At 46.0% G+C, this 27,526-nt stretch overlaps 1 protein-coding gene across 1 annotated transcript in view; it reads left to right on the forward strand.

The window, feature by feature from the left end:
* LOC126484440 (opioid-binding protein/cell adhesion molecule-like) overlaps nt 1-13,802 on the forward strand; it is a 281,743-nt gene extending 267,941 nt beyond the window's left edge. Inside the window, exon 10 of the mRNA XM_050107959.1 lies at nt 13,710-13,802. The gene's annotated coding sequence lies outside the window, so the exon portion shown is untranslated. The remainder of the gene's footprint in view (nt 1-13,709) is intronic.
* The last annotated feature ends 13,724 nt before the right edge of the window (nt 13,803-27,526 follow it).

Genomic DNA, 27,526 nt, shown 5'->3' on the forward strand with positions numbered 1-27,526 from the left:
GTCGCATGATCCAAAAATACACACATCAAAAACAGTATTGCATCACCTCGGTTCCGATTGCTCCAGAACCTGTACAGGTAATTGGAATAGGGACAACCATGAGCATAATTTCCGCCCTTTTAATTGCTCATGAAAACTACACATTGCATGTTGTACCACCATACAGCGAGATGTTCAGAGGTGGTGGTCCAGACTGCTGTACATACTGGTACCTATAATACGCAGTACCACGTCCTCTTGCGTTGATGCATACCTGTATTCGTCGTGGCATACTATCAATAAGTTCATCAAGGCACTGTTGGTCCAGATTGTCCTACTCCTCAATGGCTATTTGGCGTAAATCCCTCAGTGTGGTTGGTGGGTCACGTGGTTCATAAACAGCTCTAGTCGAGCGATGCCGTTATCCTGAAGGAAGTCATTCACAAGATGTGCACGATGGGGGCGCGAATTGCCGTCCTTGAAGACGAATGCCTCGCCAATGTGCTGCCGATATTGTTGCACTATCCGTTAGAGGATGCCATTCAAGTATCGTACAGCCGTTACGGCGCCTTCCATGACCACCAGCGGCATACGTCGGCGCCATATAACACCACCAAAAACATCAGGAAATCTCCATCTTGCTGCACTCGCTGGACAGTGTGTCTAAGGTGTTCAGCCTGACCCGGTTGCCTCCAAACACGTCTCCGACGATTGTCTTGTTGGAGGCATTTGCGACACTCATTGATCAAGAGAACGTGATGCCAATCCTCAACCGTCCATTCGGCATGTTGTTGAGCCCATCAGTACCGCGCTGCATGGTGTCGTGGTCGCTAAGATGGACCTCGCCAAGGACGTCGCGAGTGAAGTTGCGCATTATGCAGTCTATTGCGCACAGTTTGAGTCGCAACACGACGCCCTGTGGCTACATGAAAAGCACTATTCAACATTGTGGCGTCCCTCCGAGCCATAACCCATAGGTAGCGGTCGTTCAGTGCAGTAGTAGCCCTTGGGCGGCCTGAACGAGGTATGTCATCGACAGTTCCTCTCTCTCTGTATCTCCTACATACCCGAACAATATCACTTTTGTTCACCCCGAGGCGCCTGGACACTTCCTTTGTTGAGAGCCCTTCCTGGCATGAAGTAACAATGCGGACGCGATCGAACCGCGGTATTGACCGTCTAGGCATCGTTGAACTACAGACAAGACGACCCGTGTACCTCCTTCCTGTTGGAATGACTAAACTGGCAGTTTGTCGGGCCCCATCCGTCTAATACGCGCCGCTCATGCATGGTTTTTTACTTCTTTGGGTTTAGTGACATCTCTGAACGGTCAAAGGGACTGTGACTGTGACACAATGTCCACTGTCGAAGTCTATCTTCAGGAGTTATGGGAACCGGGGTGATCGAGAACTTTTTTGATGTGTTTATTTCATTGGTTCTGGTGGCTTCACGTGGGAAGTTTTGTGCGCGAGAAACTTTTTCACACTGAAGAGGACCTCTTGGTAATAGCTATTACTGCCTGTCGCATTTTTCAAGCAACATCAAGGTCGTTCAAACTGATGAAAGTCCAGTGTGATAATGTTACTCCTGCATATATATTGCGAGTCGCCACTTCGGACAACATTTGTAAAAGTAGTACCTTGTTCATTACATTGGAAAAAATTAATATCAAAGTGCTTTTACTGGCGTTTCATCACAGTCAGCAGACAAATATTATGCGAGTCTTTGACGTATTATGATTTCACTTTTACATTACCTTAGAAAAAATGTGAAGCACCCAGAGAACGTGGTCATATGTCAGAGTAACTTCACACACACACACACACACACACACACACACACACACAGACACACACACACTATAAGCGATATAGAAATAGTTAGCGTTTTCAATTCTGTCGACAAATATAACGGCTGCCAGAGTGATGCAGTGTTGTTCGTCTTTGGTTCAAAAAAATGGCTCTGAGCACTATGGGACTCAACTTCTCAGGTCATCAGTCCCCTAGAACTTAGAACTGCTTAAACCTAACTAACCTAAGGACATCACACACATCCATGCCCGAGGCAGGATTCGAACCTGCGACCGTAGCGGTCTCGCGGTTCCGGACTGTAGCGCCTAGAACCGCACGGCCACTTCGGCCGGCTCGTCTTTGGTGCTGGTAGGGTTTGTAAGAGACGTGGACACCGCTAGATGGTGAGTGATTACCGTGAAGGACGCAGAGATGTCACGCACTCACACGCACTCATATGAGACAGCGGTATCAGCACCTGACATAGTCTGATAAAAGCCTCATTGCGTGTCTCCGTCGCAAGTTCGAATCCTGCCTCGGGCATGGATGTGTGTGATGTCCTTAGGTTAGTTAGATTTAAGTAGTTCTAAGTTCTAGGGGACTGATGACCAAAGCAGTTAAGTCCCATAGTCCTCAGAGCCATGTTTTTGCGTGTCTCCGAACGGCCAACTGGCCCAATAGTGCAATATCCATTTTTGTGCGGCATTCATAAATGACGAGGAGTCGATGTTGGACTCAACGGCAACATTCGGGCAAGCATACTCGTCGTCAAGGTTCCAGTCTATCAGATACACCGACACAAGGGAGGACCAGTGGGATCACTGCACTACACGCCAAGCACACTGTAAGTCCATCGCATCTGCACCTGCCGCTCGAGAACAAGTACTGGATTCTCTCTAATATTCTGTGTCAACCCACAACATTGATTGGTGAATAGCGATAGCCGGACTAGGGAACTGCTGTTCCACGAGCAGAACGCTCTTAACACCAAAAGACAAACAGGTGCGTTTTGAATGATGCCGTGACTTGGAATCATGGACTGCCGACGAAGGGCGTCGCGTTTTGTTCTTCTTCGATATTCTGGTGACCATCGTCAGCAAGTACGGCGACGATCTGTGGCGAGTTTCCATTCTTCCAATGTTTTGGAGAGGCACAGCAGTGTTACTCCAGGCGTCATAGAATTGGAAGCCATCGGAGTTTACTTCACTTCACTGCGGGTAGTGATTGACGGAACTCTCTGACTGCACAACGCTCTGTCATAGACATCCTGCTTCCTTACGTGTCAGGACCGAGGTGCCGTTATTCAACAGCTTATTGCTCGTTCACTCCTTTCACGTGTCACTATGAACTGCCTGCGTGATGCTCAGGTACATTCTTTGGCCAGCAAGATATCCAGATTTTTCCTTGACAGAACATTTGTGGAATCAACTCAAACATTAAATCCGTCCCAGTGCCAGTATCCAGAAAATTATAAGGTTTCAACTGAGCTTTTGACACACGCTTATGGATGTCAGAATGGTCCAAATCAGCTGGACTGATGTAGATCGCTTCTCATGTCCTCAGAAATTTTAGTAAAAAGTGTCGTGCAGTGGAATAACAAACATAAGACATGATTGTCGCTCCTCAAAATAGATTATAAAAAGAGGATAATCTAACTATAAAATCAGGTGTTCTTGTTATGGGCTTCAGTACAGAGACTGGTTTGATTCATCTCTCCGTGCTACTGTATCCTGTTCAAGCTTCTTCATCTCCAAGTAACTACTACAACCTACATCCTTCTGAATATGCTTAGCGTATTCACCTTTCGGGCCCCCTCTACGATTTTTAAGCTCCACTCTCCCCTCCAGTACCAAATTGGTGATCCCTGGATAACTCAGAACGTGTACTAAAAGTCGATCGCTTCTTTTCGTCAAGTCGTGCCACAAATTCCTCTTCTCCCCAATTCTATTCAGTACCTCCTCATTAATTACTTGATTTACCCGTCTAATCCTCAGCATTCCTCTGTAGCACCACATTTTGAAAACTTCTATTCTAATCCCCTCTAAACTATTTATTGTCCATGTTTCACTTCCATACATGGCTACACTCCATACAAATACTTCCAGAAAATGCTTCCTGACGCTTAAATCTATACGCGATGTTAACGAATTTCTCTTCTTTAGAAATGCTTTTCTTCCCATTGCCAGTCTATATTTTATATCCTTTCTACTTCGACCATCATCAGTTATTTTGCTGCCAAAATAGCAAAACTCATCTACAACTTTAATTGCCTCATTTCCTAATCTAATTCCCTCAACATCGCCTGATTTAATTCGACTACATCCCATTATACTCGTTTCCTTTTGTTGATGTTCATCTTATACATTCCTTTTAGGACACTGCCTATCCAGTTCAACTGCTCTTCGAAGTTCTTTACTGTCTCTGACAGTATTACAACGACATAGGCAAATCTCAAAGTTTTTATTTGTTTTCCATGGATTTTAATTCCTACTCCAAATTTTTCTTTTGCTTCCTTTACTGTTTGCTCAATCTACAGATTGAATAACATCAGGGACAGACTACAACCCTATCTCACTCCCTTCTCAACCACAGCTTCCCTTTCATGCCCCTCGACTCTTAAAACTGCCATCTGGTTTCTGTACGAATTGTAAATAGCCTTTTGAGCCCTATATTTTACTCCTACCACCTTCATAATTTGAAACAGAGTATTCCAGTCAACATTGCCAAAACCTTTCTCTATGTCTACAAGTGCTAGAACCGTAGGTTTGCCTTTCCTTAATCTATCTTCTAAGATAAGATGTAGGGTCAGTATTACCTCGCGTGCTCCAACATTTCTACGGAATCCAAACTGATTTTCCCAGTAGTCGGCTTCTACCAGTTTTTCCATTCGCCTGTAAAGAATTCGCGTTAGTATTTTGCAGCCGTGACTTATTGAACTCATAGTTCGGTAATTTTCATATCTGTCGACAACTGCTCTCTTTGGGAGTGGAATTATTATATTCTTCTTGAACTTGGAGGTTATTTCCCGTATCTCATACATCTTGTTTACCGAGTGGTAGAGTTTTCTTAGGGCTGGCTCTCTCAAGGCAATCAGTAGTTCTAACGGAAAGTTGTCTACTCCCGGGGCCTTTTTTTATTTAGGTCTTTTAGTGTTCTGTTAAATTCTTCACTCAAGTAACGTATCTCCCATTTCATGTTCATCTACATCCTCTTCCATTTCCACAAAATATTTCCCTCAAGTACATCGCCCTTGTATAGGCGCTCTATATACTCCTTCCACTGTTCTGCTTTCCCTTATTTGCTTAGGACTGGTTTTCCATCTGAGCTCTTGATATTCATACAAGTGGCTCTCTTTTCTCCAAAGGTCTCTTTAATTTTCCGGTAGGCAGTATCTATCTTACCCTTAGTGATATAGGCGTCTACATCCTTACATTTGTCCTATAACCATCCTTGCTTACCCATTTTGCGCTTCTTATCGATCTCATTTTTGAGACGTTTGTATCCCTTTTCGCCTGCTTCAGTTATTGCATTTTTATGTTTTCTCCTTTCATCAATTAAATTCAATATCTCTTCTGTTACACAAGTATTTCTACTAGCCCTCGTCTTTATACCTACTTGATCCTCTGCTGCGCTCACTATTTCATCTCTCAAAGCTACCCATTCTTCTTCTACTTTATTTCTTTCCTCTATATTTGTCAATCGTTTCCTAACGCTCTCCCCGGAATGCTCGACAACCTTTAGTTGTTTCAGTTTACCCAGGTCCGATCTCCTTATGTTCCTTCCTTTTTGCACTTTTTTTAGTTTTAATCTACAACTCATAGCCAATAAAGTGTGGTCCGAGTCCACATTAGCCCCTGGAAATGTCTTACAATTTAAAACCCGGTTCCTAAATCTCTGTCTTATCATTATGTAATCTATCTGAAGCCTTCTAGGGTCTCCAAGCCTCTTTTACGTTTACAACCTTCTTTCATAATGTTCCAGAAAATTACGGGAGTACTGCCTGATGTTTGTAACTTCCTGTCACAATGTTTAGGCTGCGGAGTGTCCTCGCCAACTTCATGTGATATTGGCGAAAACGCACTGAGCACTGGTATTTAAGGCCCCTCCGGCACGTGCGTGGTGGATTCACTTGACGTTGCGCGTACGCTACTTGAGCGCGTTCGATTCTGTTGAGCCGCGCGCTCTCCGTGCTGAAAACTCGCCGCATCGATATCAGTTCGATTGTCTTCCCACCGTTCCATTACAGAACTACGCCGGCTACGGAGGACACGATGTTTTTCAACTATTGGATTCAATGCCGAATTCAATTGAAAACCGCCGTCTCGATTAAGAAGAGACTGTCAGACAGTCGTATTTCCACTGATTCATTAATAACAGAACTCCAAAAGTTAGGCGTATGGCCACAAATTTTGTCTCACTGTAGTTCATGACATGACCAGTGGAAATACAGTGTTCGGTGATGGCAGGCTTACAAGGCTGAAGAAGGCGAGTATGCCGCTTATGTTCTACAATGCGATCCTGCCCGGTATGCGTCGTTTGCCATTTATAAGATTTGCCACATTCATACGGAATTCTGTAAACAACTGCCTTGCGCAGCTCTAGGTCGTCTTTGACAGATCCCAACAGCGACTAAGTTTGTGCAGGAGGGCAAAAAATTGCTTTCACTTTATATTTTCTTAGTATTCTGCGTATCAGCGCTGAAACATTATCAAATTCTGGTAAATAGGCAGTCCTTTTAAAGGCATCTTCCTCTCCTTTGCTCCGTCGTTTACAGGTCTGCAGCGCTTTCTCCACTTCCTGGGACGAATACCCATCCTTCAGAAATACAGTCTTCAGGTGCTCCAGTTCCGTTTGCAAACTATCGGTGTTAGAGATGATGTAGGCACAGTGAATCAATGTCTTCAAAACATCCATTGTTTGTGCCGGATGGTGCAACTAGCTGCTTGCAAGTAAAGGTCTGTGCGACTGGGCTTTCTATATACTGAATCGCTCTTACGTCGCACCAAGACGTCTAAAAACGGCAGGTAACCCTCCTTCTCCAACTGCCGTTACTATCGAATTCCAATCCCCATGACTATTAAATTTTCGTTTCCTTTGTCTGAATAATTTCTTGTATCGCATGATATATTTCTTTAATCTCTTCATCATCTGGGGGGCTAGCTGGCATATAAAGTTGTACTTCTGTAGTAGGCGTGGGCTTCGTGTCTATCTTGGCCACAGTAATGCGTTCACTATGCTGTTCGTAGTAGCTCATCCGCGCTCCTCTTTTTTTATTCATAATTAAACCTACTCCTACATTACCCCTATTTGATTTTGAATTCATAATCCTGTAGTCACCCGACCAGAAGTCTTGTTTCTTCTGCCACCGCATTTCACTTCTTCTCACTATATCTAACTTTAATCTATCCAATTCCCTTTTAAATTTCCTAACCTTCCTGCCCGATTGAGCGATCTGACATTCCACGCTCCGATCCGTAGAACGTCAGTCTCCTTTCTCCTGGTATTGACGTCTTGCTGAGTAGTCCCCGCCCGGAGATCCGAATGGGGGGACTATTTTACTTCCGGAATATTTTATCCAAGAGAATGCCATCATCATTTAACTATACAGTAAAGCTGTATGCCATCGGGAAAAATTACGGCTGTAGTTTCCCCTTGCTTTCAGTCGTTCACAGTACGAGCACAGTAAGGCCGTTTTGGTTAATGTGACCAGGCCAGATCATTCATTCATACAGACGTGCCCTTACAACTACGGAAAACACTGCTACCCCTCTTTGTTGTAGTTAAACTAACGGTACGCTATCTGTATCGCTGAGGCACGCAAGCCTCCCCATCAACGGCAAAGTCCATGGTTCATAGGGCAAGATGAATGGTCCAAATTATCCCCAGTTTATTAGAAAATTCTGTGTTCGCACATACCGAACAAGAATTAATTACAGGATCTGATGGGGGTTTACAAATACAGAGAACAAGAAAACTGACCATTACTGAGATGAAACACTTAAATGACCTAGCAAAGACCAAAGACGTTAGTTGAATTTCATAAACCGGCATCTCACAAATCAATTTTGGAACGATAAATTTGTGCTGGATACAAAGGAATTGCCAGATTGCACAAGAAGAATGGAAATATACTTTACGCAAACATCACTGGTCAAGTCACGAAGTAGCGGTCAGCGACTCAAGAAAAGTATAACGATTGATCAGTCGCATACCCTATCCTCCTAATCTGCAATTTCTTAACACATTCTGCAAACTGTAGAGCAGAAAGCTGCTAGTGCCATGATCGCCTGCTGATGCGGCAATGTCCATTCTCTACATCTGTGGGCGATGTGTTCGTTTCAACGTGTGAGGACCAATTGCATTTCTCAAGGCCTCCAGATGAAGAGCCCCTAGAAAAAGTGCTTCAAACCGGAACATTCTCTCTCGTCTGTACAAAGTCGGTGAAATTCCTGTGCACCAGTGAAGATGGCTCTGTAAAATACTGACCAATGATATTGTTGTTAACAAAATGACTACCCACCTGGCGAATGTTTAACAACGTTAGCCAATAGATTAACTCTTATGTAAGCACTTCAAAAAACTATATTGTATTACACTCCCATACTTCAGCTAAGTTTTTCAGTTCAGCCAGTCCGCTTGCCTACATGTCTGACTTTCTCGGAAACTGGCATCCAAACTTCGTCTCTTCTGCATTTTATTAAAAGAACGTGTGGCCTATTACAACATACCAGAAATGAGGATGTTCACCCCACATGAACTGGCGCTGGATCGTCAGCCCATCGCTTTTACACAGACAGACAGGAAATCCTGAACAACATGTAGCTGCACAGAGATTATCTGCAGCAGACTTGCCACTCCATTGCCTTCTAGGAAGAAAACTTGTCGGTGAAGAACGAAGATCTTTTGAAATATGTTTTGACCAGGTGGCACAGCTTGTGAAAGCCAAGATTCTGCACCAGCTGCTAGTCGTGGGACATTATATGGCTTCTGTGGAGAGAGGCCAGACCCCGCAATGCTCAGAGCCCGTTAAGACAAAAACTGTTGGAAGGCGATTCCCAGGCGCCCGAGTTAAGCCATGTTCGGCCCTCAGCATTGTACCTGGCGCGACTAGAAATTTCGCCCGATGCTCTCTCTGACACCTCTGAAAGCCGAGGCGAAACTCACAAGGGAGCTTACCTGGACTCAAAGTCCATGCCCTGCCGTTCCTTTTCTTCCCTAGCTCATCACAGCCGTAGTTAAATCACTGACACTATAATATCAAAAAGTGCCACCAGAAAAGAGAAAGAATTAATACAGGAGCAGATGGCTTTTATCCTTGCAGTCACTGAGATTATTACCCGTTAGATATCTATCTACACTCCTGGAAATTGAAATAAGAACACCGTGAATTCATTGTCCCAGGAAGGGAAAACTTTATTGACACATTCCTGGGGGCAGATACATCACATGATCACATTGACAGAACCACAGGCACATAGACACAGGCAACAGAGCATGCACAATGCCGGCACTAGTACAGTGTATATCCACCTTTCGCAGCAATGCAGGCTGCTATTCTCCCATGGAGACGATCGTAGAGATGCTGGATGTAGTCCTGTGGAACGGCTTGCCATGCCATTTCCACCTGGCGCCTCAGTTGGACCAGCGTTCGTGCTGGACGTGCAGACCGCGTGAGACGACGCTTCATCCAGTCCCAAACATGCTCAATGGGGGACAGATCCGGAGATCTTGCTGGCCAGGGTAGTTGACTTACACCTTCTAGAGCACGTTGGGTGGCACGGGATACATGCGGACGTGCATTGTCCTGTTGGAACAGCAAGTTCCCTTGCCGGTCTAGGAATGGTAGAACGATGGGTTCGATGACGGTTTGGATGTACCGTGCACTATTCAGTGTCCCCTCGACGATCATCAGTGGCGTACGGCCAGTGTAGGAGATCGCTCCCCACACCATGATGCCGGGTGTTGGCCCTGTGTGCCTCGGTCGTATGCAGTCCTGATTGTGGCGCTCACCTGCACGGCGCCAAACACGCATACGACCATCATTGGCACCAAGGCAGAAGCGACTCTCATCGCTGAAGACGACACGTCTCCATTCGTCCCTCCATTCACGCCTGTCGCGACACCACTGGAGGCGGGCTGCACGATGTTGGGGCGTGAGCGGAAGACGGCCTAACGGTGTGCGGGACCGTAGCCCAGCTTCATGGAGACGGTTGCGAATGGTCATCGCCGATACCCCAGGAGCAAAAGTGTCCCTAATTTGCTGGGAAGTGGCGGTGCGGTCCCCTACGGCACTGCGTAGGATCCTACGGTCTTAGCGTGCATCCGTGCGTCGCTGCGGTCCGGTCCCAGGTCGACGGGCACGTGCACCTTCCGCCGACCACTGGCGACAACATCGATGTACTGTGGAGACCTCACGCCCCACGTGTTGAGCAATTCGGCGGTACGTCCACCCGGCCTCCCGCATGCCCACTATACGCCCTCGCTCAAAGTCCGTCAACTGCACATACGGTTCACGTCCATGCTGTAGCGGCATGCTACCAGTGTTAAAGACTGCGATGGAGCTCCGTATGCCACGGCAAACTGGCTGACACTGACGGCGGCGGTGCCCAAATGCTGCGCAGCTAGCGCCATTCGACGGCCAACACCGCGGTTCCTGGTGTGTCCGCTGTGCCGTGCGTGTGATCATTGCTTGTACAGCCCTCTCGCAGTGTCCGGAGCAAGTATGGTGGGTCTGACACACCGGTGTCAATGTGTTCTTTTTTCCATTTCCAGGAGTGTATTAACTGCCAGAAATGGAAGTCAAAATATGTTGAATTTAAATCGGTTATAAATGAAATATTAGATGGGCCAGTCTAACAGTGGACTAACATGGATCACTATCAAGGACCAGTTGCAAGGATTGTGGACCAACGTGCCTCAGGAGAGGATACAGCGATTTTATGAACGCCTTCCCAATGGAATCAGTGCATACATTCCTGTTAGAGGTGGTACAACGCCGTACTGATAAGTGGCACATATGGACGAGTTAGCCTGAATGTTATAAACAGTGAAATTACTTGATATACTTTATCATCCCTGAAAGTTTTACTTCGTTCCCGCCTCCCCATTTCGATGATTGATTCACTCTTTTTGTCAGGAGAGAATATCGGAGCAGCGTACCGTAACTCAGACTGATATGTGAGTGCGCTTGTCCATCATTCCCGAAATCTAATTCCAGTAACACAGCCCATCATTAAAACTGTTACATCATGAACGTGGCATGTAACAAGTGTCAAATTACAACGATGTACATCACATATCTGTAAGAAATAACGCCATTTACGTCCTAGATACAACTCCATTTCACTATTGTTTGTTAGTGAGAAGATCGTATTATGTCTCAAGAAAGCTGAAGAAATGTCTAGGAATGTGTAGGAATCTGACAGCGGCAAACTCGAAACTGCAGCTTATCGATTCGTGATATCGCTGCTGCTTGCATGGGACTGCATCTCTCTCGTCATACATACACATAATGGATGGCTTCAGGGGGGCTATACTCATCGTCACGCACGATCTCAACGGCCGTGCAATATAGTATGTCCACGTCTTCAGCGTTCTGACGACAGCACATCGCACTTCTGGGTTGATCGATCGTTGCACCATGAGGGAGGACATCAAACAGAATAATCCCTTCAGAGTTCCAGAAGACCGTCGCCCGGAATTTACCAGCAGAGAGTGCGATTAGAACTTTTTCTTCGGAGAAGAGGTGGCTTAGCGCCACTCCATGGATAGCAGGTTTGATTCCGGTTCGATAAGATGAAACCATGTTCAACAATAAATTGCCATGGCCAGTCTCGTAAAATGTAAGCAATTCCGCAAAGATTGTGCTTCCTTGCCCTTTATGGTCTTCTATTAGACCACGAGGAACGCAGCAGGTACACATCTTTGAGTACAGCTGGTGGACGAGTGTATCACTACTTGCAACGCAGACGTACAGTTGTGCAGTTTAGTGTTTGGTTGTGATCCGTTGATCTCCTCGAATAAGTGTGTCCATACGTTCCAGCATTGTAGGAGTCACAGCTGCTGCCGGCGGTCGGCTCGCGGGAGATCGGCCAGGTTTGCGCGACCTCATTGCGACTCACCGTGGTTTTGTTCACTGCCGGGTCTGCGTAGACATTATGCAAGCACCTACGAATATCTACGATGCTCTGGTTTTCCACCAAAAGAAACCCCAATGACGGCGCTCTTCTTGGAATGCACCTCCACTACAAACACCATTTTAGGATACGTATATGCCACCACAACTTCATGAAACTATAGGCGAAATTTTTCAACCGAAACTGACCGACAAAAAAACACGTTTCATTACTTATCTCGTAAAATACCAAGTGCGAGCCACTATAATTCATCAATCTGTCACAGAGTTTAAGCGGCATGGGTTGATGTGCCCGTATCTGCCATCCAAGCTCTATTCGACTCGATACCCAGCTGTTATACCAGTCGCTCTGCAATAGGTGTTAGCTCTGTGCACTAAAAGCATAACCCCAAATCATCCACAAATTTAACTGTGTATTCTTCCTATTGTACTGTGTACGTAAAATAAGTAACTTATACTTATTTTCTGTCTTTATGGTACCCCAATAGTGATGAGCAACATTGCAAATGACACTATGTGAGGTGTAGGCTATGAAACGTCCTCTCAGCAGCCACACTTCTTGTATAAGGATTACTCTGTACAAAAGTACTGAACCGATTTGTTTGTCAGCAATGAAAAGTACGCGAAACAGAACGATATCTCGTCGATGACAAATATTTTATAAAATATGGAATTTTAATAGCAGTAACTCTCTGCGAACTGATGTATCAGTATAAGGTACTGAAATTAGTACAGGACATAACATATATGGAACGATGGATTGTGGAACTCCTTCTTTGTCTAATATGTTACCGAGTACATCATGTTTTGTCAGGCCGTAAAAACGAGCATGTGGCGCGAGCTATTCTATCACGTGTATCAGTATCATTTAAGAGTCGCGTAGAGGGACGAATAATACTGTAATTAACATATGTGTATTGTTGAACGCGCTGTGGGGAACTGAATAACTGAGGTAGCCGATAATTACTGCATAAGTAGTATCCACCATTTCAAGTAACTTAGCCAGAAAAACTTCTTCTTTTGATAGTACTCTCAAGTAAAACGTTACTTTCCAGAATGAGATTTTCGCTTTGCAGCGGAGTATACGCTTGTATGTAACTCCTCGCAGATTAAAACTGTGTCCCGGACCGAGAGTCGAACTCTGGACATTTGCCTTTCCTGGGCAAGGGCTCTACCATATTTATTTATTTATTTTTTTAGGTCGTTGCGTTTGGTCTAGGCGGACGTCACAAGACATCCGTTCAAGTTGATCGTTGACACCTTGACTCAGTTTTTTTATTGCAGAGAGCACGCAGCTCTCAGACCGAACAAGCTGAGCTACCGTTTCGGCTATGGTAATGTACCAGTATTTATTTATTTATTTAATCGTATGGCAAGGGTCCCCCGTCGGGCAGGCCGTTCTCCGGGTGCCGGTCTTCCAATCTGACGCCACTTCGGCGACCTGCAGTAGATGAGGATGATTGGATGATGATGAGGACAGCACAACACCCAGTCACTGAACGCAGAAAATTCCCCGACCCAGCCGGGAATCGAACCTGGGCCCAGAGGATTGACAATACCATCTGAGCTACCCAAGCACGATTTACGTCCCGTCCTCACAGCTGTACTTCCGGCAGTACCAATATGGAAGGTAGGAGATGAGGTACTGTCGGAAGTAAAGCTGTGAGCAGAGAGCTTGAGTCGTGCTTGGGTAGCTCAGATGGTAGAGAACTTGTCCAGGAAAGACAAATGACCTGAGTTTTAATCTGACAGGAAGTTTCAAAACGTTCCTTGCTCAATTTACTTATGAGTCTCCTCATTTTCAGGGAGAAGAGACGTCTTTGGGAAGTACATTCAGCGAAATTAGTTTGGATTGGATGGCTGTTTTTCCAAGTAAACACTTCATGTCTGGATGCAGTATTACAGCGGCACAAATGTTATAACTTATTTTCCATTAACGACTTTCTGTAACTACGTACGAGAGACTGTGTCTAAGTCTGTTGTGAGTGATCATGTATGTATCATTTCTTTGTAATCTTTTCTATATTCAACTTCTGTACGTTTTAATAAATATAAAAGTTTTTGAAGGATGAAATGAAAATTTTAATACTGTTTCACTATCAAACTCTTCATCGAGTGTCCATTAACAGCCGTACGTGCACTGCGTGCCTATGACTCTCCTTCAGAGATCCACTAGTTTATTGTGTATTCTGAATTTTTACATGAAAGTACGCAGTAGAACCGAATTAAAGTTATAAAGTATTCTTTACGAGGGCCGTATCACCAAGCCGTTGCCACTTCACTATCGTCACCTGTATTTTTATCCGAGTAGACTGACGAAAAATCTTCCCAACACTTATGCTTCTAACTGCTAGCAGTATGGTACACGAAGGAAACGATATTATCCGAAGATAGATACAAACGATTCCTAATACTTACTTGTACTGAACCTCTTAAAATATATTTGTCCGATGCAATTACTTTTAGCCTGATTTCGAATATAGAAGAAATGGAAATAGAGCTAATTAAGAACATCCATGAAATATGATACGACAATGACGTTGGGAAGAAAATGTATACAGTCTCAGGCACAACAGCATAATGACTCGTACTTCTTACCCATAATCTTGGATCCTACTGTTACTCATATGCTCTCATCGTGAGAACGTTGAAGGAATTGGAAAGAGAAAGATAGAAAAAAATAGTAATCTCCATGGAGCTCTACGAAAAACACCGATGTACACCATATACACCCAGATACGTAACGGAAGTGTTTCTTTGTCTAATAATTAATTTCCCGTTTGGAACATATTTCTGAGGGCAAACTATGAGATATAGGAGCTGTTCGTGTCTGCGAAACATACATTTGCAAGAATTCATTTCTTGAGAACATTTTTTCATTGTATAATAATAATAAGCTTATTGCTTGAGATGGATGATGGACGATTGTGACAAGAAGCAGAAATACGGAAATTACTTTACCAGGAACACTAACTCCCGTGGTTAACTGTTTAACATTACTGTGTATCCTGAAGTAGGTTAACGATACATGATTCGCCTGCACCTTGAAAAGAACACCAAATGGTAGCAAAATACCGATCTGAGCCTCCAATAGAAGTGCACCAGTCTGGGAGTATTGAGTGGAAGATTTTCCCTTTATCTCTGGCCTTAACGCAACGGATATGAATAACGCAATTAGCCCAAAACAGCGGCCGCAGCACTGAATTGCAGGAACGAGTTTTCCCATAATTTGCCCGTGGAAGGTATTTACTAACCGCAAATCAAAAGGTTTGCCCAATTTAATCCCCATATTTATTACAATTCTTAGCATACACAGATTTATGAAGGACATTACGAGACTTCTAATAGAGCACACAGCAAATACATGAAAAATACGATATGAAACTAAGTTACGATGAGCAATGGTACGGTTGAGAAATATAATTTAACAGGGAATCGGGATTCGCCTATATCAACTTTCTGGCTTATTAATACAGTACAACACAATTGCGAAATGAAAGCGTGATTTTATTGTCGTACCGGAAAGAGGAGCTTGGGTGTCTGCCTAGTCATGAAACGTCAGACCGAATTTACTGAAAGTTGGCAAATATTTAACTTTGTTCCAACCTGACCACCTAATGCCGCTAGATGTTCTCGCCATTACGTGCATGTAGACGTGACTACTGAGTGTTGCAATAGATGTGTTACCCCAGTCTGTTCTGAATATGAGCATCTCTCTGCATCCAAGTCTTCCGTCCAAGAGCCATCTGCTGCAAGAGCTGCAGTCCGCCGCCGGAAAGAAAACATGCTACTCAAATGAAATCTGCCAACCGAATCCGTAGAGCACACTTCTTCCGTGATTGCTTCGCTCACGGTCTCGCTCGAAAATACACTTCCCAGCAATGAAAACACAGTTCGCTTGCTGCTAGCTAATCATTTAATTTTTTTATGCTGTTAAATTCTCCCACTACAGACTGCGAAAAATTCGTTCTCCAATCGTCTTTTCTCTCGCTATCTCCGTTCCGAGAATAATATGGAAGCGGACCTACATCACAGCCTCGTGTGTTTCACTATCAATCCATGTCAAAAAAAAAAAAAAAATTGAAACTCTGTTTCGTAAGTGTCTTTTTCACAACAAACAATTCGTAGCTTTCAGGACTGTGTGATGGGAAAGTTTCATCTGCCTTCCACAAACTTGTTCGCCTGTGCACAGTGTCCCTTGCTCTCTGTGTAAAAAGCACTGCTGGAAATGACATATCGTGAAATACCCATTGTGTGGGATGTGAGCCGCCACAGGTTACCTTTTTAGCGTATTTGCTAGGACCACGTGCAGTTATTCCCCTTCCAAGTTCCTCGGTATAACTGACTGCCTTGGCCGCAAACGCGGCGTCAGAGGAACAATATGCTAGCAGCGCTGCCTGCTTTGTGATCGGCTAGGACCACCTCAGCCCTCAGTCGGCGTTCCGCTCCTAAAATGCTCCAAGGGTTCCCCGGGAGCGGCATGGCAGGGCGTGCCGGTCACTGTCCTTCCCTTTCTCTTAGCGCTGGCTGTTCAAGGCTTTGATGTGCAAGCAAATATTCTCCATACGATTCCCACTTACCAGATAGAAAGGACATTAATAAAGATGGCTTGGGCTAGACAGTCACCGTCTTAATCATCGATCGAGTTGGCGCAGTGGTTAGTAGACTGGACTTGCATTTGGGAGGACAACGGTTCAAATCCGAGTCCGGCCATCCTCGTTTAGGTTTCCGTGATTTCCGTAAGTCGCTTCAGGCGAATGCCGGAATGGTTACCTTGAAAAGGCACGGCAGATTTCCTTCCCCATTCTAGCTTGTGCTCCGTCTCTAATGACCTCGTTGTGGACGGGCCGTTAAACACTAATCTCCTCAATAAAATTTTCACTCTGCAGCGGACTGTACGCTGATATGAAACTTCCTGACAGATTAAAACTGTGTGCTGGACCGAGACTCGAACTCGGGACCTTTGCCTTTCGCGGGCAAGTGCTCTACCATCTGAGCTACTCGAGCACGACTCACGCCCCCTCCTCACAACTGTACTTCTGTCCGTTTGGAAGGTAGGAGACGAGGTACTGGCAGAAGTAAAGGTGTGAGGACGGGGCGTGAGCTGTGCTTGGGTAGCTCAGATGGTAGAGCACTTGCCTGCGAAAGGCAAAGGTTCCGAGTTCGAGTCTCGGCCCGGCACACAGTTTTAATCTGCCAGGAAGTTTCACTAATCTCCTCCTCCTCCTCCGCCACCGTTTAATCCTCGTGATTTGACTAAAAAGTAACATGCTTGTCGGTCTACAGATGACTTCTATTGGCATCACATGTTATTTGCATAAAAATGAAATGTGTCAGGCTAGGAATGGTTTGACGCTTTTCATGGTAGATGTGAACTACGATGTTCGACCTACCACTTATATGTTGCTTCTATATGTTCTCTTACGTCACTTATACGTTTTCCATCAGGCTATTGACAACTTGTATGGAAACCAGACCGCAGTTATAAGAGTCGAGAGGCGTAAAACGGAAGCAGTGGTTGAGAAGGAAGTAAAGTAGGATTGTTACCTATCCCTGATGTTATTCAGTCTGAACACTGAGCAAGCGGAAAAGGAAACCGAAATAATTGGAGTAGTAATTAAGTACAGGAAGAAGAAATAAAAACATTCAGATTTGTCGATGACATTGCAATTCTGTAAGAGACAGTAAAGGACTTGGAAGAGCAGTTGAACGGAATGGACATTGAGAGGAAGATATAAGATGAATATCAACAAAAGCAGAACAAGGATTATGGAATGTAGTTGAATTAAATCAAGTGGTTCCAAGCGAATTAGACCATTAAATGAGACACTTTGCTATTTAGGCAGCAAAATAAGTGATGATGGCCAAACTAGAGAGTAGATGTAGATGGCAATGAGAAGAAATGCATTTCCGAAGAAGAAAAATTTGTCAGTGTGGATAATAGATTTAAATGTTAGGAAGACTTTTCTGAAGGTATCTGCTCGGAGTGTAGCCTTGTATGGAAGTGAAACATGGGCGACAGACAGTCTGGACAAAAAGAGAATAGAAGCTTTTGAAATCAGTTGCTACAGAAGAATGTTGAAGATTATATGGGTCGATCACGTAACTAATGAGATACTGAACAGAACTGGTAAGGCAAGAAGTTTGAGGCACAATTTGACCAAAAGAAATGTGCGGCTAATAAGTCACATTCTGAGACATCAAGTGATCGCCAGTTCATTATATGAGGGAAGTGTGGGAAGTAAAAATTGTAGAGGGAAAGCAAGAGTAAATAGAATAAAAACCTCTCGGTGTACATGCCGCGTCAATTCAGGATAAAACTCCAAGCTTTCGACCACTACTTCCATGGTCGTCGTCAGGGCTAAAACTGCCTGTCGTAAACTAGCGAGGCTCCCACTTTTATATGCAAAGGACGGCTTCTGATTCGCTGGAATACGTCATAGCAACAGCGATATGGCGAGTAGTGAAGTGGTGCCCTCTATTTCCATAGATGTAGTTTCTATCCCGCGTTGCTTGCAGCGCCATACCTTGAATCAGGAGGTAAAGTGCGGGAAGTTTTTTTCTGCGATTTTTCTTTATCCAGTGCAGTCTTCCAAGTGTTGCTAAGTGCACAGCCATTGTCTCTGTTAAAGTTACTATCGCTAAGTCTAATTTCGACTGCTTCCCGGATCACAGAGTCCCAACGCCAGCGCCACCTGAAATACAGGTATTTGGAAAAATCAGCGGTGGCTGAACATAGCCTGCTTAACAATCATAAGATTTTATTTGAAGAAATGGGAGTAATAGCCCACGCATCGAATTACTGGGACTCTGTGATCCGGGAAGCAGTCGAAATTAGACATAGCGATAGTAACTTTAACAGAGACAACGGCTTTTTTTTTAAGATAGAGATGGGTCCCCTCCACGCCCGCACCAACGTGGTGACCAAACCAAAAGTTCTACTGTCACCTCCGTAAACATGTTAGTTGTCTAGTAAGTGGCTCACAGGATGCTGGGCTGTGATGTTGTCCGTGCGTCTGGGTAAGGCTACGCATTAACACGGTCCATCAGGTGATAGAGAGTGGACGAAACGCGAGTGAGGGTAGCGATTTGAAGAGCAGAGGGAAAGAAGTGCCATGGCTCGTGCCGTGGGAAAAAAAACCTCTGCGACAGTGGGATGGGTAGTAAGAGCAGTAGTGGCTTACTAGCTGCGATAGCTCATGCAAGGTTGGATTTGTTAGTAAAGGTATCATGCATCATTACCGTGACAAGCGATGGCGAGGTGTCCCAGTTGCTGCAGCTGCTACATTCCTGGAACAATCAAGATCGTTATACAGTAGCGGGAGATCGGCCATAGATCATCTCACTGTGTGGGGGATGTGTGGAGCTTGTTTGCATGCAGTGTACGGTACGGCTTCCCTGTGTGGTGCCAGTTATTCGACAGTATATTTCAGTTGGATATCCAGTAATGGCGTCTGATTAACAGGGGCTCGCCTGTGCCGTTATGTTTGCGTATGCTTGGCCATAGATGTTATGTCCTTACAAGTATGTCTTTTGGTCTTTTATGTTTCCATCTATGGTTGTGGTCGTAGTTCCTCAGATTCAGAATAAACGGGTTATGCGAATGTCTGTAGTTTCTGTATAGTCTTGTGGTGAGTTTGTGGATTACCTGCGTGAGTGTCTCAAGTCGGTATTCCCGGTGAAGGTCCGCGATGCGTGTGTATCGTGGAGCATTGCCTATGATTTTGAGTACTTTGTTTTGTATGAGCTGCAGACGGCGCAGGCGTGTAGGCGCAGCGTATCCTCAGACAGGAGCTGCGTACGTCATCAGGGGTCGGATAAGTGTCATGTACATGGACCTCGACACCCTTCTGTTCAGTGTGCTACGCCTGTTGAGCATAGGATAGAGATGTTTGAGCCTCGCGCTAGCTCGGTTGGTCATGTGTTGTATGTGGTCCCCCCAGAGTAATTTCCGGTCCAGCCAGACACCGAGGTTTTTGACTTTCTCGCGGAAACGTATTGGACGTGTATGTAGAGTTATTGGTCTGCAGTAGCGGTGTTTGCGCAGTTGCTTCGGTCTTCTAGTGAACAGAACGGCTTCGCAATTGTCGACGTTTACTCTAACACGCCATTTCTCCAACCAAGGCTCGGCCACTCTGAGTGCAGTCTGTAGGCGTGACGTAATGTTTGATGGTTTCCAATCTTGCGCAAGGATGGCTGTGTCATCCGCGTAGATTGCCATCATTGTGTTGTGTGTGGTTGGGAGATCGTTTATGTAGAGGTTAAACAGTAGGAGCCCTAGGATGCTTCCCTGGGGTACTCCCGCGTGTATACCGCGTCGTGGTGATTGTTTTCCCTGCACGTCAGTGTTGAAACTCCTGTCTGTGAGGTATGAGAGTATTAGACGCAGCAGCCCGTCGGGGAATCCCGCGTCGCTGAGTTTGCGGATGAGGCCGTTGTGCCATAGACGGTCGAAAGCCTTTTCGATGTCCAGGAACACTGCCCCTGTAGCTTTGTTTATGTTGAAGCCATGTGTTATATGTTCAACGACCCGTAGGAGTTGTTGTGTTGTGGAGTGGTGATTCCTGAAGCCGAATTGCTCCGGTCTCAGGATGTCATTTGTTATGCAGTGCCTAGTGATGAGTTTGAGAATCACCTTCTCAACAATCTTACTGAGCGAGCTCAGAAGGCTGATGGGTCGGTAATTTTGTGGGAGGCTGTGGTCTTTCCCCGGCTTCCTGAACATCAGGACCTTGGTCGTCTTCCAAAAGGCGGGGAAGTGTTGGTGTTTTAGTATGGCATTCGTTATGTGTGTTAGGTACTCAGTTGCTTTATCCGTGATCTCCTGGAGGACACGGTTTTGAATGCCATCATGGCCAGGGGCTTTCCTAGCAGCGAAATGCATTATAGCCCAGGAGACTTCGGCTGTGCTACCATGTCGAATGTCGTCGCGCGATGGTTGGGCTAGAATGCGTGTAACCTCTTGGTCAGTAGCAAGTGTGAACACTGGATCTGATGGTACCAGGTTCGGTGTGAATGACGCTGCGAGTGTTCGAGCCATTAGTTCTGCTTTCTCTTCCGCTGAGTATGCAGGTTCGTCAGGCCATTGAAGCGTTGGGGTGTATATTTTCTCCCTGGTGAAGTGTCGGGCTAGTTGCCACACGACAGGTCGTGCGGTGTCCAGCCCTTCGAGTTTTTGATTCCACTGTTGTGTTCTATGTGTTTGTATTTTATCGTGTATGATGCCCTGTAGTCTGTTAATGTGCCGTTTGAAGTACGGACGCCTGGTGCGCTGCCATTGTCTCCTGAGGCGATTCCTCATTGAGATTAGGCCCAGGATTTCCTGGGGCAGGGCCGCACTGTGTTGTTGTGAGGTGCGTTATTGAGGGTTTCTACTGCCTCGTCAATTTGTGCTGTTTCATTAATTTCGTGTATGGGTGCGATGTGGCTATCGAGCGTTTCCTTGAACAATGTCCAATTCGCACGCCCGTAGTCCAACATCTTGCGTTGTTCCATGTGCTGCAGTGTTTCCTCAATGTATAGTATTACAGGTTGGTGGTTTGAGGACAGATCGTTTTCAACGGCAACGTTGAGTGTCGATGTAATGCCCTTGATGAGGGCCATGTCTATCACGTCTGGCCTGTGTCCCCGCTGATAGGGAATGTGCGTCGGTTCAGTCGGCGCTAGTATAATGTAGTTTCTGCCTAGCAAATGTTCGTACAGTTTTTTGCCGTTGAGACTTCGTATGCGTGAATTCCATTCTGGGTGTTTTGCGTTCAGATCTCCAGCGACTATTACTCGCGGTGAAATGTTGAGTAATGTGCTGATATCGCGTGTTGAGATGCCTACAGGGCTGTTGTATACCGATATCAGTGTGGTGTAGGCTCCGTTGAACTTGACTCTGACGGCCGTAGCCTCGATTTTTTCCAGTTCAGGGAGCTCTATGTTTGTGTGCTCAATGTCTTTGTGTATGACGATTGCAGTTCCACCCGCCACGGCGTCACCCGGTCGGTCGGTACGATAGACACAATAGCCAGGAAAGTTTAATTGTTTGTGCGGTTTAAGTTTAGTCTCGCTCAGTAGCGCGACAAGGATTCCCTTGCGCTCCATGAACGCGGCAAATTCTGCCCTTTTGTTGTGGATCGAGTCTGCATTCCAGAACAGGATCTGTGATAGTGTATGTGGGTCTGCGTTATGGGACGTGTGTGGCATATTATTCATGTAAGAGTGTGAAAGAGTGTTGTGATGGCAGTGTGTATGACAGCCCAGTATTGCCCGGGTTCGGCGCTCATGAGCTGGGTGATGAGTGTAGTGACGGCCGTCAGCACCTTGGTAAGGATTTGAACGGTCGTGTGTCGGGGGAATAGTGTTTCCAGTATTCCCCCAGATGGTGTGTTGGTGTTGGGTGTGGCAGCCTGAGGTGCTGTTGTGGAGTTAGCGGCCGCTTGTGCGGGTATTGGTGTGTTGTTAGGAGCGGCATTTGTGCTTTGTGACAGAGGTTGTGGCGCCTGTGTTACTTCTGTGGTGAGGGGGATGGTAGTGTGAGTTACAGTCTCGGTGTCTTGTTGACTGTTTTCTTGTGTGTTGCTGTTCTGTTGTTGCTGTGTGGCCTGTTGTGGTGATTTCGTGTTCCCAGCCCTGTGTTTGCGTGTACGTCTATTTCTCCTCTGGGCTTGGGGTTCGGGGGGTTCTTGTGTCGGTGTGTTTTCCTGTATATGGTGCGTTTCTTCGCAGCACGTGATTTCCGGTAGTGGGGTCGTGTTGTTTGGGGGCATAGGTGTTGGTACCGATGCTTGTTGGGTTTCAGATGTTGCCTGTGGCTGTTGTGTGGCTGTTGCAGCGGTTGTTTCACGTGTGTGTGTAGGGCGCTGAGGTTCCGCAGCCTGTGCCGTTCCGCCAGGGCGTGCAACCGTGGCAAACGTTACGCCGTTCCTTACTGGGTTCGGCGCTGGCCTTGGACGTGGTATGTCGTACAGTACCCTACTTTTGTCTTGTTTTCGCTTCAGCTTCTGTTTGTATGAGTTGCACTGTCTGAAGTTTGCCGCATGGGGCCCACCGCAGTTGGCACAGCGTCCCTGGTTTGGCTGTGTTTGTGTGCAAGTGTTGAATCTGTGATTGCCAGCGCATCCGCGGCAGCGAGTTGCCAGGCCGCAGCGGAGGGCCGAGTAGCCGAACCGCTGGCAGTTGTTGCATTGTTGGGGGACGTTGGGTGGTTCGTAAAGTTCTACACGTACGTCCATCCGCAGAAAGCTCTTTATCTGCAGGATGGCGTGGGAATCAGCCGAGTCGGCTAACTCAACCATGTAGTGTGGTAACGGTGCGTGTGTTCGGAACCCTGTCATCCGGGAGGCACTTTTACAGTCGAATCCCAGATAACAAAGGGCCGCATGTACTGTCTCGTTGGCGGTACTGGGATCCACTCCCTTGATCACGTACTGCTGGGTTCTCTCGTCCAGCGTTCTGTACGTGTAATGTTCGATCTTCCGATCTTTGAGGAAGGTCAGGAGATCTTTATATTCGTTGTCTGTGGCAACGTACAGTGAGGCCCTATCCCCCGAGTACTTTGCATGTAATGTGCTGTTTATGTGCCTTGCCGCGAATGCAGTGTTAAGGGCACTAAGGTTCCCATAGTTTTGTATAACAACTGGGGGGAAACCAGTCTTGTGTTGTGTGGGCACTGCTGTGGCTTTGTGTGCTTTGTTGTTGTTCGCCACAACTGTGTTTGCGTTTTGTTTTGTGTGAATGTTGCTAGCCTGAGGTGAGCTAGTGGGTGTAGGCAACAGCGCCTTTCGGTTGCCTAGCGAGTTTGGTTGCTCGCTTGTTTGTGCTGGTGTTTTTTTGGGTCTGCGTTTTGGGCCCTCCACCTGCCAGGGCTCTGTGTAGTGGTTTTCTGTGTCCACATCTGCCGCCGCTGCCTCGGTCTCTTGAGGCTGCGGTGTCGGTGGGAGAATGGTACATGACTGTCCAGTGACAGGTGAGTGTAAAGTGATGTTGAGTGTAGTTGTTTTGGTGGGAGAGACGTCCGCCCCGAAAAGTTCGGTGATTAGGCGGCGCGACTCGAGCTGCTTTTGCGGTTTCGCGCCAAGCTGTCGAACGTCGCCAGCCGCTCCCTTGCCTTCGGTAGCGGGCGGGGCGCGAGTTTCGGCGGGTGCAGTCGATCCTCGCACCTCATGTGTTGCAGTCTTGCTGCGGGTGACAGCAGGAGAAGTGCTAGTAGCGTCCGCCATCTCCTTAGCAACACATGGAAGAGTGCACTGGATAACGAAAAATCGCAGGAAAAAACTTCCCGCACTTTACCTCCTGATTCAAGGTATGGCACTGCAAGCAACGCGGGATAGAAACTACATCTATGGAAGTAGAGGGCACCACTTCACTACTCGCCATATCGCTGTGGCTATGACGTATTCCAGCGAATCAGAAGCCGTCCTTTGCATATAAAAGTGGGAGCCTCGCTAGTTTACGACAGTCAGTTTTAGCCCTGACGACGACCATGGAGGTAGTGGTCGAAAGCTTGGAGTTTTATCCTGAATTGACGCGGCATGTACACCGAGAGGTTTTTATTCAAGAAATACGTCGCGAAAGCCAAGAGTAAACAGATTCAGAAGGATATGGGTTGCAGTAATGATTCAGAGATGAAGAGGCTCGCACGGTGTAAAGTAGCATGGAGAGCTGCATCAAACTGCAACAACAACCACGCTCATGTGTAATGATATTTTCGTTGTTTTTGCATTAGTCTGTTTAGCCCGGTTTTATTCCAGTCTTCAGGGCCTTACAAACGTCGTACGACCTATGCAAACAATGCTCAGTGACCTTTGTTTTGCACCATTTTAGTTAATTGTACACTTCTACGTTTGTTGGCTGTGTTATTACAGTAACATTTATGACAACAGTGGAGCTACTAATTTATTAAGAATAAGAATAATGATAAGAATCATACTCATAAAAACAAATTCCACAATACACTGTCGAGTCACGTTAATGTGAACACTTGTCAAAATTCTGAATAACCTTATTTTGCACCACAGACCGCTGCACGAGGTGCAGCAACGGAGTCAGAGATTCTGGAAGGTGTCGAGAAGGATGTGGAGCCATGCCGATTCCAGTGACGTGTGTTAGGTTTATCGGTTGAGGACCTGTGGCGCCATCAGTCCAGTCGAGGTGGTCCCAAAGATTCCCGGCAGGACTTAAACCTGTGGAGTTTCGTGGCCAGAGGAGTACGGAAAATTTACCCTACTGCTCTCACTTACACTGCGAGCTATGTGATACGTTACATTGTCATTGCTGGTAGATTCCATCACGCTGAGGAAAAACAAACAGCATATAGGAGCGGGCGTGGCCCTCAAAGATAGACGCATACTTACATTGTTTCACTATGCCTTGCAGAATGAAGAGAACACCCAGAGAGTGCCACGCAAGCATTCTCTAGACCACGCGCTCCCTTATCCCTTGCTTTCAAACGTTTCACGCCGTACACGCCAACGGCTGTTTATCCGATGGGGAATATACCGTGATTCATCTAAAAAAGGCCATTTGTCACCACTCAGATTGCGTCCAGTTGACGGGCAGATTCCAACCTTCGCCACCGTGAACAGCCATCAGCATGCAGGCATGAACTTGGGGCCTATTGCGGAGGCTCATTCCTAGCAACGTTCGCTGAACAGTCGTTGAGTACCGGTTCGCCACTAGATTACTATGTTTTGATTCATCGTAAAGCAATATTAATAAGTACATCGACTGCAGCGTCATTTAGTCTAATGGGTCACACATGGAGAAAATATAAAGCTGGCAGAATGTGCAACGACACGGAGCATTCATTGCAGGCAGACAATTTTGGTAGCTCCTTGGTTCATCTGGTTGGTCAGTTGCTCAATAGTCGCACATCTCGGCAGCCGTTGTTCACCCCAGTAATCCAGGCCTGCGGTGCACCGCAGTTGCCTCGGCGCTTGTTTTGGATAGTGGCGTTCTGCCATGCACGGTATACCTTAACCACGGAGACAGGCGAAGAGCTCACAAACTTAGCCGTTCCTGAAATGTTTCCACCTTTGGCCAGACAGTCAGTCATCATGCTCTTTTGGACATTGGATAAATCGTTCCGCGCGACTGCACTGTTTCCGTCTCACCTGACACGCGCTGCGCGGGGTAGCCGAGCGGTCAGGGGCGCCTTCTACGGTCTGCGCGGCTCCCCCCGTCGGAGGTTCCAGTCCTACCTCGCGCATGGGTGTGTGTTGTTCTTAGCGTAAGTTAGATTAAGTAGTATGTAAGCTTAGGGACCGATGACCTCAGTAATTTGGTCCCATAAGACCTTACAACAAATCGCCAAATTTTCCTGACACGCTGTATTTACCCTACACTGCTAATGCTGCCACCTACCGTCTGTGACTGGTTATTGGACGTTAACGTCGAACATAAGTGGTGGTCACATTAAAGTAACTGCATCGTGTAGTAAAACTGTTATAAAGATAACTGAAAACACTATCTCTAACAACACACCGTGCGATCAAACATGTAGAACTTCACATGCGCATAACTGCATCGGTGAGGTTTTTAGACAATTTACATTCCTTATGTAGCGGGCAGTTACTGAAGACGACATCATATCACCTTATATTGTTGGTATGTGACAGTTTCAGTGATGCTGAAGGTAAGGTATTGACCTCAGCCGTGGCATAAAAAAGCCTGCAATGCTGGTAAGTATGATTTGATATAGCACAAGCAATAAATGTATCTACAGACATTCCGAAATCTGTAAGTGAGGAAGAGTTAGTTTTGAATGAAGAGCCTCTCAAACATTACACAAACGGTTTTGGTATTTCTTTTACAAATTAAACCTTACTTTTTTCTTGCGTATCGAAAACTTGCTGAGAATTCTTCCCAAGAGACAGAGAAAGAGAGTACTTTAACAATGTCTCTTAACAGGTAAATAAACGTAAACATTTTTTCCACACACAGCATACATGAAGAGCTATAATAATTATACTAGCAGCAGTCATTGCAAATGGGGAAGTTTCTAAGGTAAGTCATTCAATTAGCAGAAGTACGATAAAAGCCGTCTGAAAAATAGGAGGATTAAATAAAAATATTTTGTCATTTCTAATTCTCTAATGGTTACAATAAGACTTACACCTGAGCGAACTTTGAGAATGCAGCGGATTGTGTGCTGATTTGTTACTTCCTGGGACATTAAAAATTGTTCGGACTGGGACTCAAAACTAGGACCTCTGCCTTTCGTAGGCAAGAGCTCCACCGACTGAGCTTTCCTAGAAGGGCTCATGACCGGTCCTCACATCCTACTTCCGCCAATACCTGGTCCTCTACCGTCAAAACTTCACAATAGTTCTCCCGCAAAACTTGTGGGGCTAGCATTCCTGGAGGAAAGGCTTCTGCCGTGACGTGGAGCCACAAAGAATGCTGAAGAATTTCTCTGAAATTTGTAAGTTCGGAGATGAGAACTGGCAGATCTACGGCTGTGACGGGGCAGGGAGGAACGGGATAGGAGGTGGAGACCGTTGTGATCAGTGCTTGGTAGCTCAGTCGATACAGCACTTGTTCACTGTAAGGCGAAGGTTCTACGCACGAGTTCCGGTCCGGCATACGGTTTTAATATGCCGGGAAGTTTCATGACTTACAGGTGACGTTAAAATAT

This window comes from Schistocerca serialis, chromosome 6 (assembly GCF_023864345.2).
Source record: "Schistocerca serialis cubense isolate TAMUIC-IGC-003099 chromosome 6, iqSchSeri2.2, whole genome shotgun sequence".
Taxonomy (NCBI): Eukaryota; Metazoa; Arthropoda; class Insecta; order Orthoptera; family Acrididae; genus Schistocerca; species Schistocerca serialis.